The following is a 13,159-nucleotide window of genomic DNA, read 5'->3' as shown; positions in this document are numbered from 1 at the left end:
ATAGATGGTCAGGAAGGGAAAGTGTGCAAGTTGCTGAAGTCTTTGTATGGACTCAAGCAAGCACCCAAACAGTGGCATGAGAAGTTCGAAAGAACTTTAACAGCTGCAGGTTTTGTTGTGAATGAAGCTGACAAATGTGTGTACTATCGCCATGGTGGGAGCGAGGGAGTTATGCTTTGCTTGTATGTTGATGACATACTGATTTTTGGAACAAATCTGAATGTTATTAAGGAGGTCAAGGATTTCCTATCTCGCTGTTTTGAGATGAAGGATTTAGGAGTGGCTGATGTCATTCTGAACATCAAGTTGTTGAGAGATGATGATGGTGGGATTACATTGCTTTAATCTCACTATGTGGAAAAGATCTTGAGTCGCTTTGGCTATAGTGACTGCAAGCCCTCTCCAACACCATATGATGCTAGCGTGCTGCTTCGAAAGAATCGAAGAATTGCTAGAGATCAATTGAAGTATTCTCAGATTATTGGCTCGCTTATGTACTTAGCCAGTGCTACAAGACCTGACCTCTCTTTTGCTGTTAGCAAGCTGAGCCGGTTTGTCTCAAAACCGGGAGATGTGCATTGGAAAGCTCTAGAGAGAGTTTTGCGTTATTTGAAAGGCACTATAAATTATGGAATTCACTACACTGGGCATCCAAAGGTGCTTGAAGGGTATAGTGACTCAAACTGGATCTCAGATGCTGATGAGATAAAGGCCACGAGCGGATATGTGTTCACTCATGAAGGTGGCGCTGTTTCTTGGAAGTCTTCAAGCAGACCATCTTAACGAGGTCAACTATGGAAGCAGAACTCACAGCACTAGATACAGCTACGGTTGAAGCAGATTGGCTTCGCCGGCTCTTGAATGACTTGCCGGTTGTTGAGAAACCTGTACCGGGTGTCCTTATGAACTGCGACAATCAAACTATGATCACAAAAGTGAGCAGCTCAAAGGATAACATGAAGTCATCAAGACACGTTCAGAGAAGGTTAAAGTCTGTCAGGAAAATGAAAAACTCCGGAGTTATTGCGTTGGATTATATCCAAACGTCTAAAAATCTGGCAGATCCTTTTACTAAGGGTCTATCGCGTAATGTGATAGATAATGCATCAAGGGAGATGGGTATGAGACCCACAATATGAGTTGTTCACAGTGGTAACCTATTCTTTGTGATCGGAGATCCCGTGAATTAGATGTGGAAGACAAGCTGTTGGTCAACTGAGAGGAGAGTATCCTACTATTCACAATACCACTCCATGAAGATGCAATACTCTCTTAATCTGCATGGCAGGTTGATGTATATCTTAATGTGTTCTAAGTGGCTCTTTGAAGCAGAGATGTTGTCCTGCAGAACATCTTTTGAAGAACGCACCTATATGAGTCTGATTGTTAAACGTCGCAATCTATGAGAGTAGGGTTCTCTCTAGTAAACTCATGAAAGGTCACGGAGTATGACGCATAAGCTCCACCCGCGGGGAAGACCCACGGTAGCCACGTATCGGTCAAGGCTTTATGTGAAGCTAGATTCGCAGAAAACTTGCAGTTCAAGGCCCAGTCCACTGTTCAAGTTGCTTACTAGTGTAGCATAGAGTTCTAGGTGGAAGTTCAACTTAACAGTCTCCACTGCAGTACCGGTATATAAAACAGTGTTTTGGAACCAAAGGCAAATTTCTGTGTGCCTCTGGGATCTGGTGGGGGATTGCTGGAATTTAGTCTATATTGGGGCAGCCCAATAACTATTTCAGAAAATTCCTAATAAATCCTAGAGGCCCACGCAGCCCATTTGTGCAAGGCAAGAGGTGGAACTAAAGTTTAATCCCACATTGCTAGTTTAGAGGGAGTTGGACCTCTTTATAAGGGAGGCTCCTTCCCCACTTGTATGAGCATGAGAACAAGAGGGGCATCCACGCGCGCTCCTCCTCCGCCGCCCGCCTCGCCACGCCACGCCTCGTCACGACGCGCCGCGGGTTGCGGGTTGCGGGAATGAGCCGAGCCGATGTCTAAATTTTTGCCACGCACGACGGGTATACGAATGGTCACACGGGAACTGAAACGTTTTGCTGTAGTGGAGCGTGAATACGAACGAACGGCGCGCACCTCTTCGCATGCTGCCTGTTCGTTTCGTCTCCCTCCATTGCTTCACCTCCCGCCGCAGCCTGTTCGCCTCCTTCTCTTGCGCCTATAAAAGGGAGGTCGCTCCTCTCAGAGAGACGCACCAGAACTACTTCTTCCTCTCGCCACCGGTTCCTGAGCACTGCGCTGCTGCTACGATCTTCTCCATCCCGGCTTGCGGCGTGCACCGCAGGTCGGGACAGTAGGCCTCCGAAACCGCACTCTTTGAGTCCTGTACGTGAGAAGGGTGATAAGGTTTTTGGGGAGCGCTCTGCGCGACTACTGGCTGCTTCATCACGGACGATCCGGTCGCCGACGACTACTTCCCCGACGACGACTTCTTCCCCGACGTCCACGACCTCCTCGACGACATGGCAGGCGAGGACACCGACCCCAAGTCCAGCGCTTCTGCTGCTGCTGTGCCGTACGTGTTCTTCTCCTTTCTGTTAGAAGTCCTGTTACAGTTCTTGGCTCTAGTTTCTGTTCTACGTATGTTAGGCTCTATGTCGTATAAGCAACTTCATCTAGTGACTGTTCTAGGTGTGTTTACCTCAAGTTCATATATGCGGACGATGTTTACCTTCTCTCTGTCAGATTGCATGAATTGCTGTATATTTGCTATTTTAGTCATGTTTTATCTACTATTTCTATTAATAAAATCATTCGGTAAATCGCTCATATTTCCAACAACAAACACGCATGGAAGGCAACGCAGGATACTGTCATTGGAGCGCCACTCAGGCTTCTCTTTATCCTGTCGCCGCTGATCTTGGCATGGGAATAAAGATGTGCCTATCCTGGACCGTGTCAAGTAAATCATTAACAATTTGACATGTCGTGCCAGTTTGAGGCACCCAGCTTTGACATGATGGCATGCTTCATGTATTCAAAACAAATCTGGGATAACATTTTTTAGCTTATACTAGGATTGACATATGTCATGCTTTAAAAAATAAGTTTCTGTAGCAATCAAAGTCTCATTTTTAAGAAAATAATAATATCATCTTGCTAACTTTTTTTAGAGGGTTACCCCTAATAAAAACCGCATGGGTTGTGGCTTGTGAGCGTCCCAGGTGGTACGTTTAGTCGCCCCCACGTGTCGCGTGCTAGGTGCTCGCTTTGAATTTTTTTTTCTGTATGTGTTTTCGGGAGCCACACGGGGGTTCCGATTCTCGCCTGAATTTTCCTAGGTTTTTTGAGATTTTTTTTGCGAAGCACAATTGTGTTTCTCGAGGAAAAATACATTTGTGATTTTCTTCTTGAAAAAAATATGCTTCTTGATTCTTGTGGAGCTTCCACGAGAAGCACAATTTATCACGAATTATGCTTCTCAAAAAGTAAAAAATTTGTACTTTCACAAGAAGCACATGTTTGCTTTGGAGCTGGATCCTCTAACATTCGAAGGGAAGTCAGGTACTTCAGGCTAGCCCATGAACAGTGCTCATTTCAATTTTCAAAAGATAGGTTTTCATTCCTAATAGATCAATTTCAATTTGTGACATACCAAGTTCAATTTTTGAAATACTCATTTCATTCTTTTCAAATGAACTATTTCAATTTCATAAGCTCCCCGACTTTCCTTGTCTTTTTTACACAAGAAAAACATTGTAGCTCTGTGACATTCCTTGAGCATGTTAGAGGATCCGGCTCCGTTTGCTTTTCGTGGAAGCACACATTTGTTTCCATGACTGTCCTTCTCGCAAAAAAAAACGCTTCCACGAGAAGCACATATTTGCTTACCCAAGAAGCAAAGTTGTGTTCTTGAAAAAGTGAAAAACCGCAACCATGCTTTCAGGCTCTGATATTTCTTCCTTTTTCTCGTATCCATTTTTTGTTTGCCATTTTCTGTTTTTTTATTATTTTGTTTTTCTTTTATTTTCAATTTTTTTGTCTCCCTCTTTTTTCTAGTATCCGGATTTTCCTTTTTTTGTGAAAAATGTTTATCGGAACTTATTAACATGGGATCTAATTTTGAAGATCTCGGTGCAAAAAAAACCAACGATGAAAACTGTTCAGAATTTGGACGCACAGTTCAAAAGATAAAATATTTTGAATAAACGAATTTATAAGAAAAGGAAAAAAAACTCGCAGCTTGCGACAAATGACACACGCACACACATGTTGGTGTTTTAGAAGGTGTGTAGTAATATTGGCAAGGAGTAACCTTTAAATAGTGATTATGATTTATTTTTTTGAGACAACTCACGAAGCTTTTTATTAATTCGTCACAATGTTTACATCGACGAAGGGAAGATCTCCGGGGTGGCCTAGCCACACATGGCGTCCATCCCCGAGAGATAAATCATGTTTCGCTAAGTTGTGAGCTTCATAATTTGAGCTCCTAAATTCATGGCATCATTTTGCTGACGATCCTTTTTTGTTTTTAGAAGGTGTACCGTAACGTCAAAACATAAGGCCCAATTCCGAACAAATGTACTCCTAAAAAGGTAAAACAAATATAAGGCCCAATGGGCTCTGGACCTAATAGAAACTCTTGGACCAAGACGAATCACACATGTTGCGTCTCCACCGTCGTACTGCAATTTCCGTTCCCACTCAAACCCCACGCCACAAAAAAGGGGGGAAATCCCACTCAAACCCGACGATGGCGGGGAGCACGACGGCCGCGCCGGGCGGCACCATCGGCGCGGACGAACGGTGGCGCGATCGGAGGCCCTCGTCATGGATTTGTAGCTGCACAGCTTGTGATCTCCTGGTTGTCTTGTCTGCCACCGGCCGGGCACCCGCGCGCCCACCACCTGCTCGTGCAAATGCGCGGCACAGCCCAGCACTTGCACCGCCTGCTGATCCCGATGCCGGCTACCTCCGGATGCTTGCCTACTAGGATCATGTGCAGCGTTGTTTGTGGAGATAACTTTCTGAAAACCAGAGATGCTAACCTGGCCCCAGAGGATTGGCATTATTGCGCAAATCAGGCTGAGGCTTGCGCTAGATGATTCAAAGGGTAGGGACGGCGACTGCGAGCATGCCTGACGCACCTCCTCCTTGCATGAGGTAGGCCGTGTGCAATGTTTTCCATTGTCTCGGGAACCTTGTCTGATCAATTACATTTTGAGGCAGAAAATACAGAGGTTGTGTGCTCTTTCTGAAGAAGGAGACAGCAGACCGAAGCTCATTCACCCGGTGCCGGCTAAGGATAACTTCAATTAAAAAGGTCAGAATTATGATAGATGGTGGCATGGCATTTTCTCTAGGCATTGCTAAAAAGATCACTGGATCATCTCAATTGGCAATAGTTTAGTTTCGTGAGCTATTGCTAGTGCTCTAGAGGCTTCACCTCATATGCTCAGTCTCACATGATTCGAGTGTTAGGACAAAAAGTGCCCTGCTGTACCTATTTACAGTTTGGCATGCACATAGAGCAATACAGAAGCCTCTATCTATCTCTGCTACTTATCTTGTCCTGCAGGATAAACAGTTTATCTGAAAAACTGGCAGTACAAACAACTAACACAATCTGCTTGGCATCCTGCATATCATGGAAGATGGAACAGTGTCAGACATCTACAAACTGAACATCTTGTTTGTTCCAGAGGGAAGTAAGCATCATGGAGCAAATGAAACACCTCAAGAGTGCCCCACTTGATTTTGGATGAAAGGGCAGTCATGATGCACCTAACTGCTCATTTAAATAACAGCCTTAGACATGTAGGCCGATCTTCCTATCCTGCATCGCAAAAGTGCTAATCATTCTTTGACATTGTTTTTGGTTACCTATGTATAAACAAGGTCTCATAGGTTAAGCTTTCTGGCCCACCCCTAGCTCGTGCATAACAGCATAGGTCACACCTGTAGGCTGAACTTTACTAGTAGTACTAAAAATCTGCGATTGCAATATTGCATGATGGGGCCAGACCGTTGAAAAGCTCGTTCATGAATCACATGCCTGTGTTGCGAAAAATGTGGCTTTTCTCTGAACCTTTGAGAGATGGCTTGTGCATGATAGATGCCCCGCTACTCTGCTAGTCTCTGGTGGATGTTAGCCTGAAACCAGATAATTGAGATGACCCAGCTTATGTGTGGCCAAGTGAGTAAAATTTCTGTTTGTGCTTCTGTTTGTTACACACCTGCAAAATATGACATGTATAACTGCACATATGTGCAGCTGCTCGGCATGAATTGGTTCAAACTTAAACTAACCAGATAGTTTTTTTTACAGAGCTTGGCTTTTTTGGATAATAGAGGCGGCGCCCGGCCTCTGCATGGATTGATTGTGGATTTATGCACACAACCAATAACCAGGTTAGTTCAATCTAGCTTTATCACGCTTGCCTAACTAGCACTTAACAGTAAGACACTGTACGCGAGGGATTCTCCTGGCAAGGCACCACAACAGTATTTCTCGAGACAGATAACCCCAGCCATATTGGCCTACTGGCGCGAGTGCGGCATGCCCGAAGAAAATCTACGGCCATTACAACCTCGTCCGTACTGCACACGCGTGCCCACTGCCTGCGCCCGCTTATCGTGCACAGGGCAATCATAGCCAACGCTGAAACAAATCAGCTAGGGGCCATGCTGCCATTACCGCCACTCTCGCCGGTCGCCGTCACCTCATTCTCCATCCATCTATCCTCGTTCCCACTCCATATTTTCTGCGACCTGCTTCAACATCCTTTCCGATGTACTCCCTCCGTTTCTAAATATAAGTCTTTTTAGAGAATCCATTATGGACTACATACGGAGCAAAATGAGTGAATCTACACTCTAAAATATGTCTATATACATCCGTATGTAGTTTGTAGTGAAATCTCTAAAAAGACTTACATTTAGGAACGGAGGAGTACATCTCTGGTAGTACATCGAGCCTATAGAGTAGTGACCGGAGATGCTACCGCCGTGTAGAACCCTTAGCTAGCTCCGAGGTCCGAGCTAGCTCCCATAGTCCATCACTGGCTGCTTGCCTTTCCAGTAAAGCATGATGGCTCCCATGGCCGTCAGGCGCGCGGCCAATGTCCTCCTCCTCCACCTGATGATCTTCCATGCCGTGGTAGCTGCGGCTGGCGAGCAGCAGGCTGGGACGATCGTCCGGCAGCAGCGTCGGCGGCAAGTGCTGCTGCAGGAGAAGGCCACGCTCCTGGCGCTGAAACGCTCGCTCACCTTGCTGTCGCCGTCGCCTCTGGCCGACTGGAACGAGTCCAGCGGCGACGTCTGCGGCCTCACCGGCATCGCCTGCGACTGGAGGCGGCAGCACATCATCGGCCTCTCCCTAGGCGACATGAACATCTCTGGCGCCGTGCCGCCTGTCATCGGTAACCTCACACGTCTCAAGAGCCTCGACATGTCTCGCAATTTCCTCGCAGGGCAGATCCCGGCCGAGCTCTCCAACCTCCGTGGTCTCGAAGTCCTCGACCTCGGCCACAACCAGCTCAGCGGCGGCATACCGCCGTCCTTCTCTGAGCTGGCAAGCTTGGCCTACCTCAGCCTCAAGGATAATCAGCTCTCAGGCCCTATCCCGGCCGTTCTCTTCAAGAACTGCACCAGTCTAGGTCTGGTCGACTTCGGCAACAATGATCTATCCGGCGAGATTCCCCTGGAAGCCTCGGAGAACATTCTTGTGCTCAGCCTCTACTCCAACAGGCTAACCGGAAAACTCCCATGGTGGCTCGCTAACTGCACGTATCTGTACATGTTGGATGTGGAGGACAACTCGCTCGCCGACGAGCTCCCCGCCGGCATCATAGCGGGCAAGCAGCAGCTCAAGTACCTGCATTTGTCCAACAACTACCGGTTCTCGAGCCACGACGGTAACACCAACCTGGAGCCCTTCTTCGCCGCAGTATCGAACTGCTCCCAAATACTGCAAATCGAGGCCGGCACGGTGAGGATGGGCGGTCGACTGCCAAGTGTAGGGCAATAAGCCACGGCGAGCTCGGACACGGTGCGCGTGTGTGTGCATGGTGGACCCATCGGGTTTGGCCTGTGGCAAGCTCGGGCGCGTGTGTGCGTGACCGAGTGTGTGCGTGCGTGCGTGCATGGGTTAGTTAGCGAGGGTTCAGGGGTGTAGACCGCGTTGGGCGCGTGCTGTGGCCGCGGCGATCGGGTGGGTGCGCGATGAGAGCGCGCGAGCCGGAGCGCGCGGGACGTGGCGAGTGGGAGGTGGGTGCGTCGGAGCGCGACCCGGCGTGTCAGAGCACACGGGTATAAGACCCTCTCCCCCCTGTGTACTTGTTGCCCGATCAAGTACATGCTCGAGGTGAAAAGAACAGAAAAGTGCCGTCCGTGCGGCAGGGTGTTTGAGCGCCCGGAAATCCTCTGTGTTCTTCTTCTTCCCCTCCGACCGTGTCTCCGGTGATCGCCGTCGAGTGCCAAATCAGGCTGCGCCAACACCAAGCTGGCTTGGCTCGTTGCTCCCACCAAATATATCGCACCTCAACCTGGAGCTCAACAAGATCGAGGGGCCAATCCCGGCCGACATGGGTCACGTGATAAACATCACACTGATGAACCTGTCGAACAACCAGCTGAACGGGACAGTCCCGGCTTCCATCTGCGGCTTGCCGAAGCTCGAGCGGCTCTCCCTTTCCAACAACGCCCTGAGGGGCATGATCCCAGCGTGCATAGGCAACGCGACGAGCCTCGGCGCGCGAGCTGGATCTGTCAGGCAATGCACTGTCTGGGAGCATCCCAAGCGTCATCGGGACTGGGCTTGTCAACCGGCTGTCCGGGGAGATACCGGCAAACTGCCTTGCCGAATGCATCCGCTTGCTGCACCTTGACCTCTCGAACAACAGCTTAACTGGAGAGGTACCGGACATGGTCTCTGGCACCGACATTATATCTCTGAACCTGTCGCACAACCAGATCAGAGGTGAGCTTCCGCGGGGACTCGGCGACATGCAACAGGTGCAAGCGATTGACCTGTCCTGGAACAACTTCAGTGGCACGATCTCCCGGCAGATTGGGCTCTGCTGTGAGCTGGAGGTCCTCGACCTGTCGCACAACTTGCTCACCTGCGTCCCTCGACCTCCTCAAGGACCTAAAAAACCTGGACGTCTCCAACAACTCCCTCACCGGTGAGATCCCTGCAAACCTGACGAAATGCACCAGCCTGAAACATTTCAACCTGTCATACAATGACTTCGTCGGCCATGTGCCCCACCACTGGCGTCTTTGCGGACTTCACCTTCCTGTCCTACATTGGCAACCCACGGCCGGCTCGGTGGAGAGGCGCAACTGCCAAAGGCACCGCCCATGGTATCTGTCCCGGAAGTATTTGGTCGTGATGTGCGTCTGCGCCGCCGTGCTAGCATTCGTGCTGACAATCCTCTGCGCGGTCGGTGCCTGGAAGATCCAGTCAGGGAACTCGACCAAGAGCTTCAGCCGGGAGTGCCAGGTCCTGAAGTGCATCCGCCACCAGAACCTCATGCGGATCATCACCGTATGCAGCCTGGTGGACATCAAGGCGCTGGTCCTGCCCTTCATGGGTGGCGAAGGGCAGCCTCGAGCGGTGCCTCTATGCTGGGCCTCCGGCCGAGCTCAGCCTGGTGCAGCATGTCAACATCTGCAGCGACATCGCTGAGGGGGTGGCCTACCTACACCACCACTCGCCAGTCAAGGTCATCCACTGTGACCTTAAGCCAAGCAACGTCCTCTCGGCATTCTCTGCACCCAGGAGAGCGCGTCCACGCGGCCGTCTATGCTGGACGCCGCCAACGACGACCGGCTCAAGCGGTACCTCGGCCGCGAGACGACCGCTACATTCGAAGATATTGATGACTAGCTTAGCGGTAGCAAGCTACGCATCCACGGAGTATAAATTAACAGGGATACGTTGTGTATGCGTAGTCAGGGATTTATGCGGTTCTGAACGGGGTAGATGGTCTTCTGAATATCACAAGATATGTATATCATTCTTTCAAGGTGTCTGATTTGATGTAGTTTAAGCTTTGTACATAGGCTTGGTTATAATTATATAGACTGAATTATGTTCAGGAAGTAACTGATTAGCTTAGTGTGACGGCTATATTGTCCTAGTACCGAGTACACACCCGAAACCCTAAAACCCATGCGGCGACTAGGGCTAGGCGACTCTGACGGTGCCGGCAGATCTCATCGGCGGGGCGTGCACGTGTTTCGGGCGACGATGGCGACATCAGGTGCGGGCAAGGGGAAGCAAGGAAGCGGCGCTCTCCCACCGCGCTCGGCTCGGACGCAGATGGAAAAAGCGCTCGGCAAGCTCGACATCTCTGAAGAGGAGGTAACTCCTCTGGTGATCGATGACACAAACAACGGTGCATCACCCAAGTGGCTACTGGCGGGCAAGGTCCTGTATCGAAATCTATACCACATCCAGACTATTTCCAACGCCCTACGTCCAGCATGGGGTAACCCTAGGGGCTTGGTTTTTGTCCATTGGAGGAGAACATGTTTGTTGCGGAGTTTGAATCTAAGAGAGACCAGGATCGCATCTGGGAGGGATCCCCATGGCACATCAGCAAACACGCAGTGATCCTCGAGGACTTTGAATCACACATGCAACCATCGAAACTCAGAGCATGATTGGTTTGATGCCAAAAATTGGCAATGCCAACATTTGGCAAATGCCAAATATTGGCTACTGATTGGTTGGTTACCATGTTTACTTGCCAACCTCACAAAAAGTTGTCAATTTTTGGCAACTTTTGATATTGCCAATTGTTGGCTTGCCAAGTATTGGCAATGCCAAATGTTGGCATCAAACCAATTATTATCTCAAATTTGATCTGTTGTCAGTGTGGGCTAGCTAGGGTTGTAAATCTCCCTTACAACCTGAAGAAGAACACATGGGGCATGGTTATTGCGAATCAAATTTATCAGAAGGACACCGTGGTGGAGATTGATCCCGTGGGGGGATTCCTTAGAGTTTGAGTAACTATTACAGTGCAAAAGCCCCTACACAGATGGATCTTGATTGAATCGGTCAAGAGGAACAACACGGACTGCTATGATATCCAATATGAAAACACCCCGCACTTCTGCTTCTCTTGTGGTTTGGGACATTCAGACTTATTCTGCCCTACACCATGGACTCGCGATGAGAAGGGGGATCTACCCTTCAAACCGAGCCTTCGGGCGACTGAGGATAGGAAGAAAGCAAACTCGGGGGAGCATACGGTGAAGGAGAAACAAGACTCACTCCCCTGTCAAGAACAACCAGCAGAATAAGCGCAAAGGGGGGCCTAAGTCCATTCAAGTCTGCCGAAGGTGCTTCCCACACCGCTAGCCGTAATTGAGCATGGGGAGGCACATACGGAACAGGACGTCGAGGCGGTGATGACCACTGTAACAGAGCAAGAAACGGGAAACCTAGGGGAGGCCTTTCCTGAAAGGGAACAGAAGGAAAAGAAGCCCCCCCCATCATCTGAATCTCCGGCAGCGGCTGCGAGTCGGCCCTGTCCGAGCCAATGAGTACCTTGTCTTGGAACTGCCGGGGGCTTGGGAACCCTTAGACAGTTCGAGAGCTTCTCAAACTTGTGAAGCAAGAAGGGCCCGCCCTGCTATTTATCATGGGTGCGAAAATCAGGGGCAAGAGGGTTGAGGATATGAAGAACGCACTTGGTTTTTCAGGCTGTTTTGCCGTTGATAGCGACGGGCTTAGTGGAGGTATTGGCCTCTTTTGGTCAAGTGACATCAATGTAACTCTGGAAAATTATAGTGCTTCCCATATTGATGTAACTGTGAGACAAGAAAATAAAACTTGGCATTTCACGGGCTTCTATGGTGAGCCACAGGTGAAAAATAGACACCATAGTTAGCGTTTTATGTGCACTTTATTTGTTGTCCCTCATGAAGCATGGATATGTATGGGAAATTCAATGAAATACTTCAGGAGGATGAGCAGTTTGGGGTTAACCCAAAGCCAGAAGGACAAATGCGAGCTTTTTGGAAAGTGATATTAGCTGTGCACTCCAGGAGTTGGGTGGCGGGGAGTCCCTTTCACATGGGATAATAAGCAACAAGGAGACAAGAACGTCAAGGCTAAATTGAATCGAGCTCTTGTCAACCAAAGGTTTCTAGAATTGTTCGAATTCTCAAGTGTCAAGCACATTAGCAGCGTGGAATTTCATCATTGCTTTGTACTTGCGGAATTAAAGGCCACAATGGCGTCGGGATGGTCACATGCACAGCGACCTTCCAGTACGAAAGTGTATGGCAATCTCATCCTGACTACGATGACATGGTTAGGAGAATGTGGCGGACAGGAGCTGGACAAGGTGGACTACAAGGACTTGTCGACGCTCTCTCGGTGATCTAGATTGTCTTGGCTCCTGGGGACAATGGGAATTTGGAAATTTAGCAAAGAAAGTACGCAAGCTTCAACAACGTCTTAGACCGTCTAAGAAGTACCTCATTGGGACGCGGACCAATGGAGGAAGAGAAAGCGGATGAATCACAGCTGCGAGAAGCCCATCGGCTGGAGGAAATATGCTTAAGCAACGATCCCGCGTGACATGGCTTAAGGAGGGTGACCGAAACACTGGATATTTCCACGCCCAGTCAGCCCATCTTAAGCGCATAAACCGTGTAACGTCTTTGGAGAGAGCTAATGGTCAGATATGCAGCGACCGAGGGGAGATAAAACAGGAAATACCGAGCTTCTACGAGGCATTATACCAATCCCAAGGGTATAGCCCAATGAAAGAGCTGTTGGAATGTGTGCAACCTCGTGTATCCGAAGCCATGAATGAGTTCATTGAGAAGGACTTTGTGGCTAAAGAAGTAAGGAAGGCACTTTTTGATATGGCATCGCCCAAGGCCCCGGGCGTCGACGGTTTCACGGTTGGTTTTTATCAACTACACTGGGATGTAGCCGGTGAGGATGTAACATACGTTCAACATTTGTTAAATGCTTGATTAAGATTTTAAAATATCAAAATAATATTTTTTAATACATGGCCAATATCTTTTCTATACATATTTACTTTTTTTTTCAAAAGCTTTATTAACATATTTCAAATACAAGTTTAACATTTTTGAATACATGGTCAACTTTGTTTCTATATACGTTTAACATTTTTTAAATACAAGGTTAACATTTTTTAAATAC

The 13,159-nt window shown here is 48.6% G+C and overlaps 1 pseudogene; it reads left to right on the top strand.

The window, feature by feature from the left end:
* Positions 1–6,302: 6,302 nt before the first annotated feature.
* On the top strand, positions 6,303–10,076 carry LOC123114809 (putative leucine-rich repeat receptor-like serine/threonine-protein kinase At2g24130; annotated as a pseudogene).
* Positions 10,077–13,159: the final 3,083 nt, after the last annotated feature.

Source organism: Triticum aestivum, chromosome 5B (assembly GCF_018294505.1).
Source record: "Triticum aestivum cultivar Chinese Spring chromosome 5B, IWGSC CS RefSeq v2.1, whole genome shotgun sequence".
NCBI lineage: Eukaryota > Viridiplantae > Streptophyta > Magnoliopsida > Poales > Poaceae > Triticum > Triticum aestivum.
This window is presented reverse-complemented; position numbering and strand designations above follow the sequence as displayed.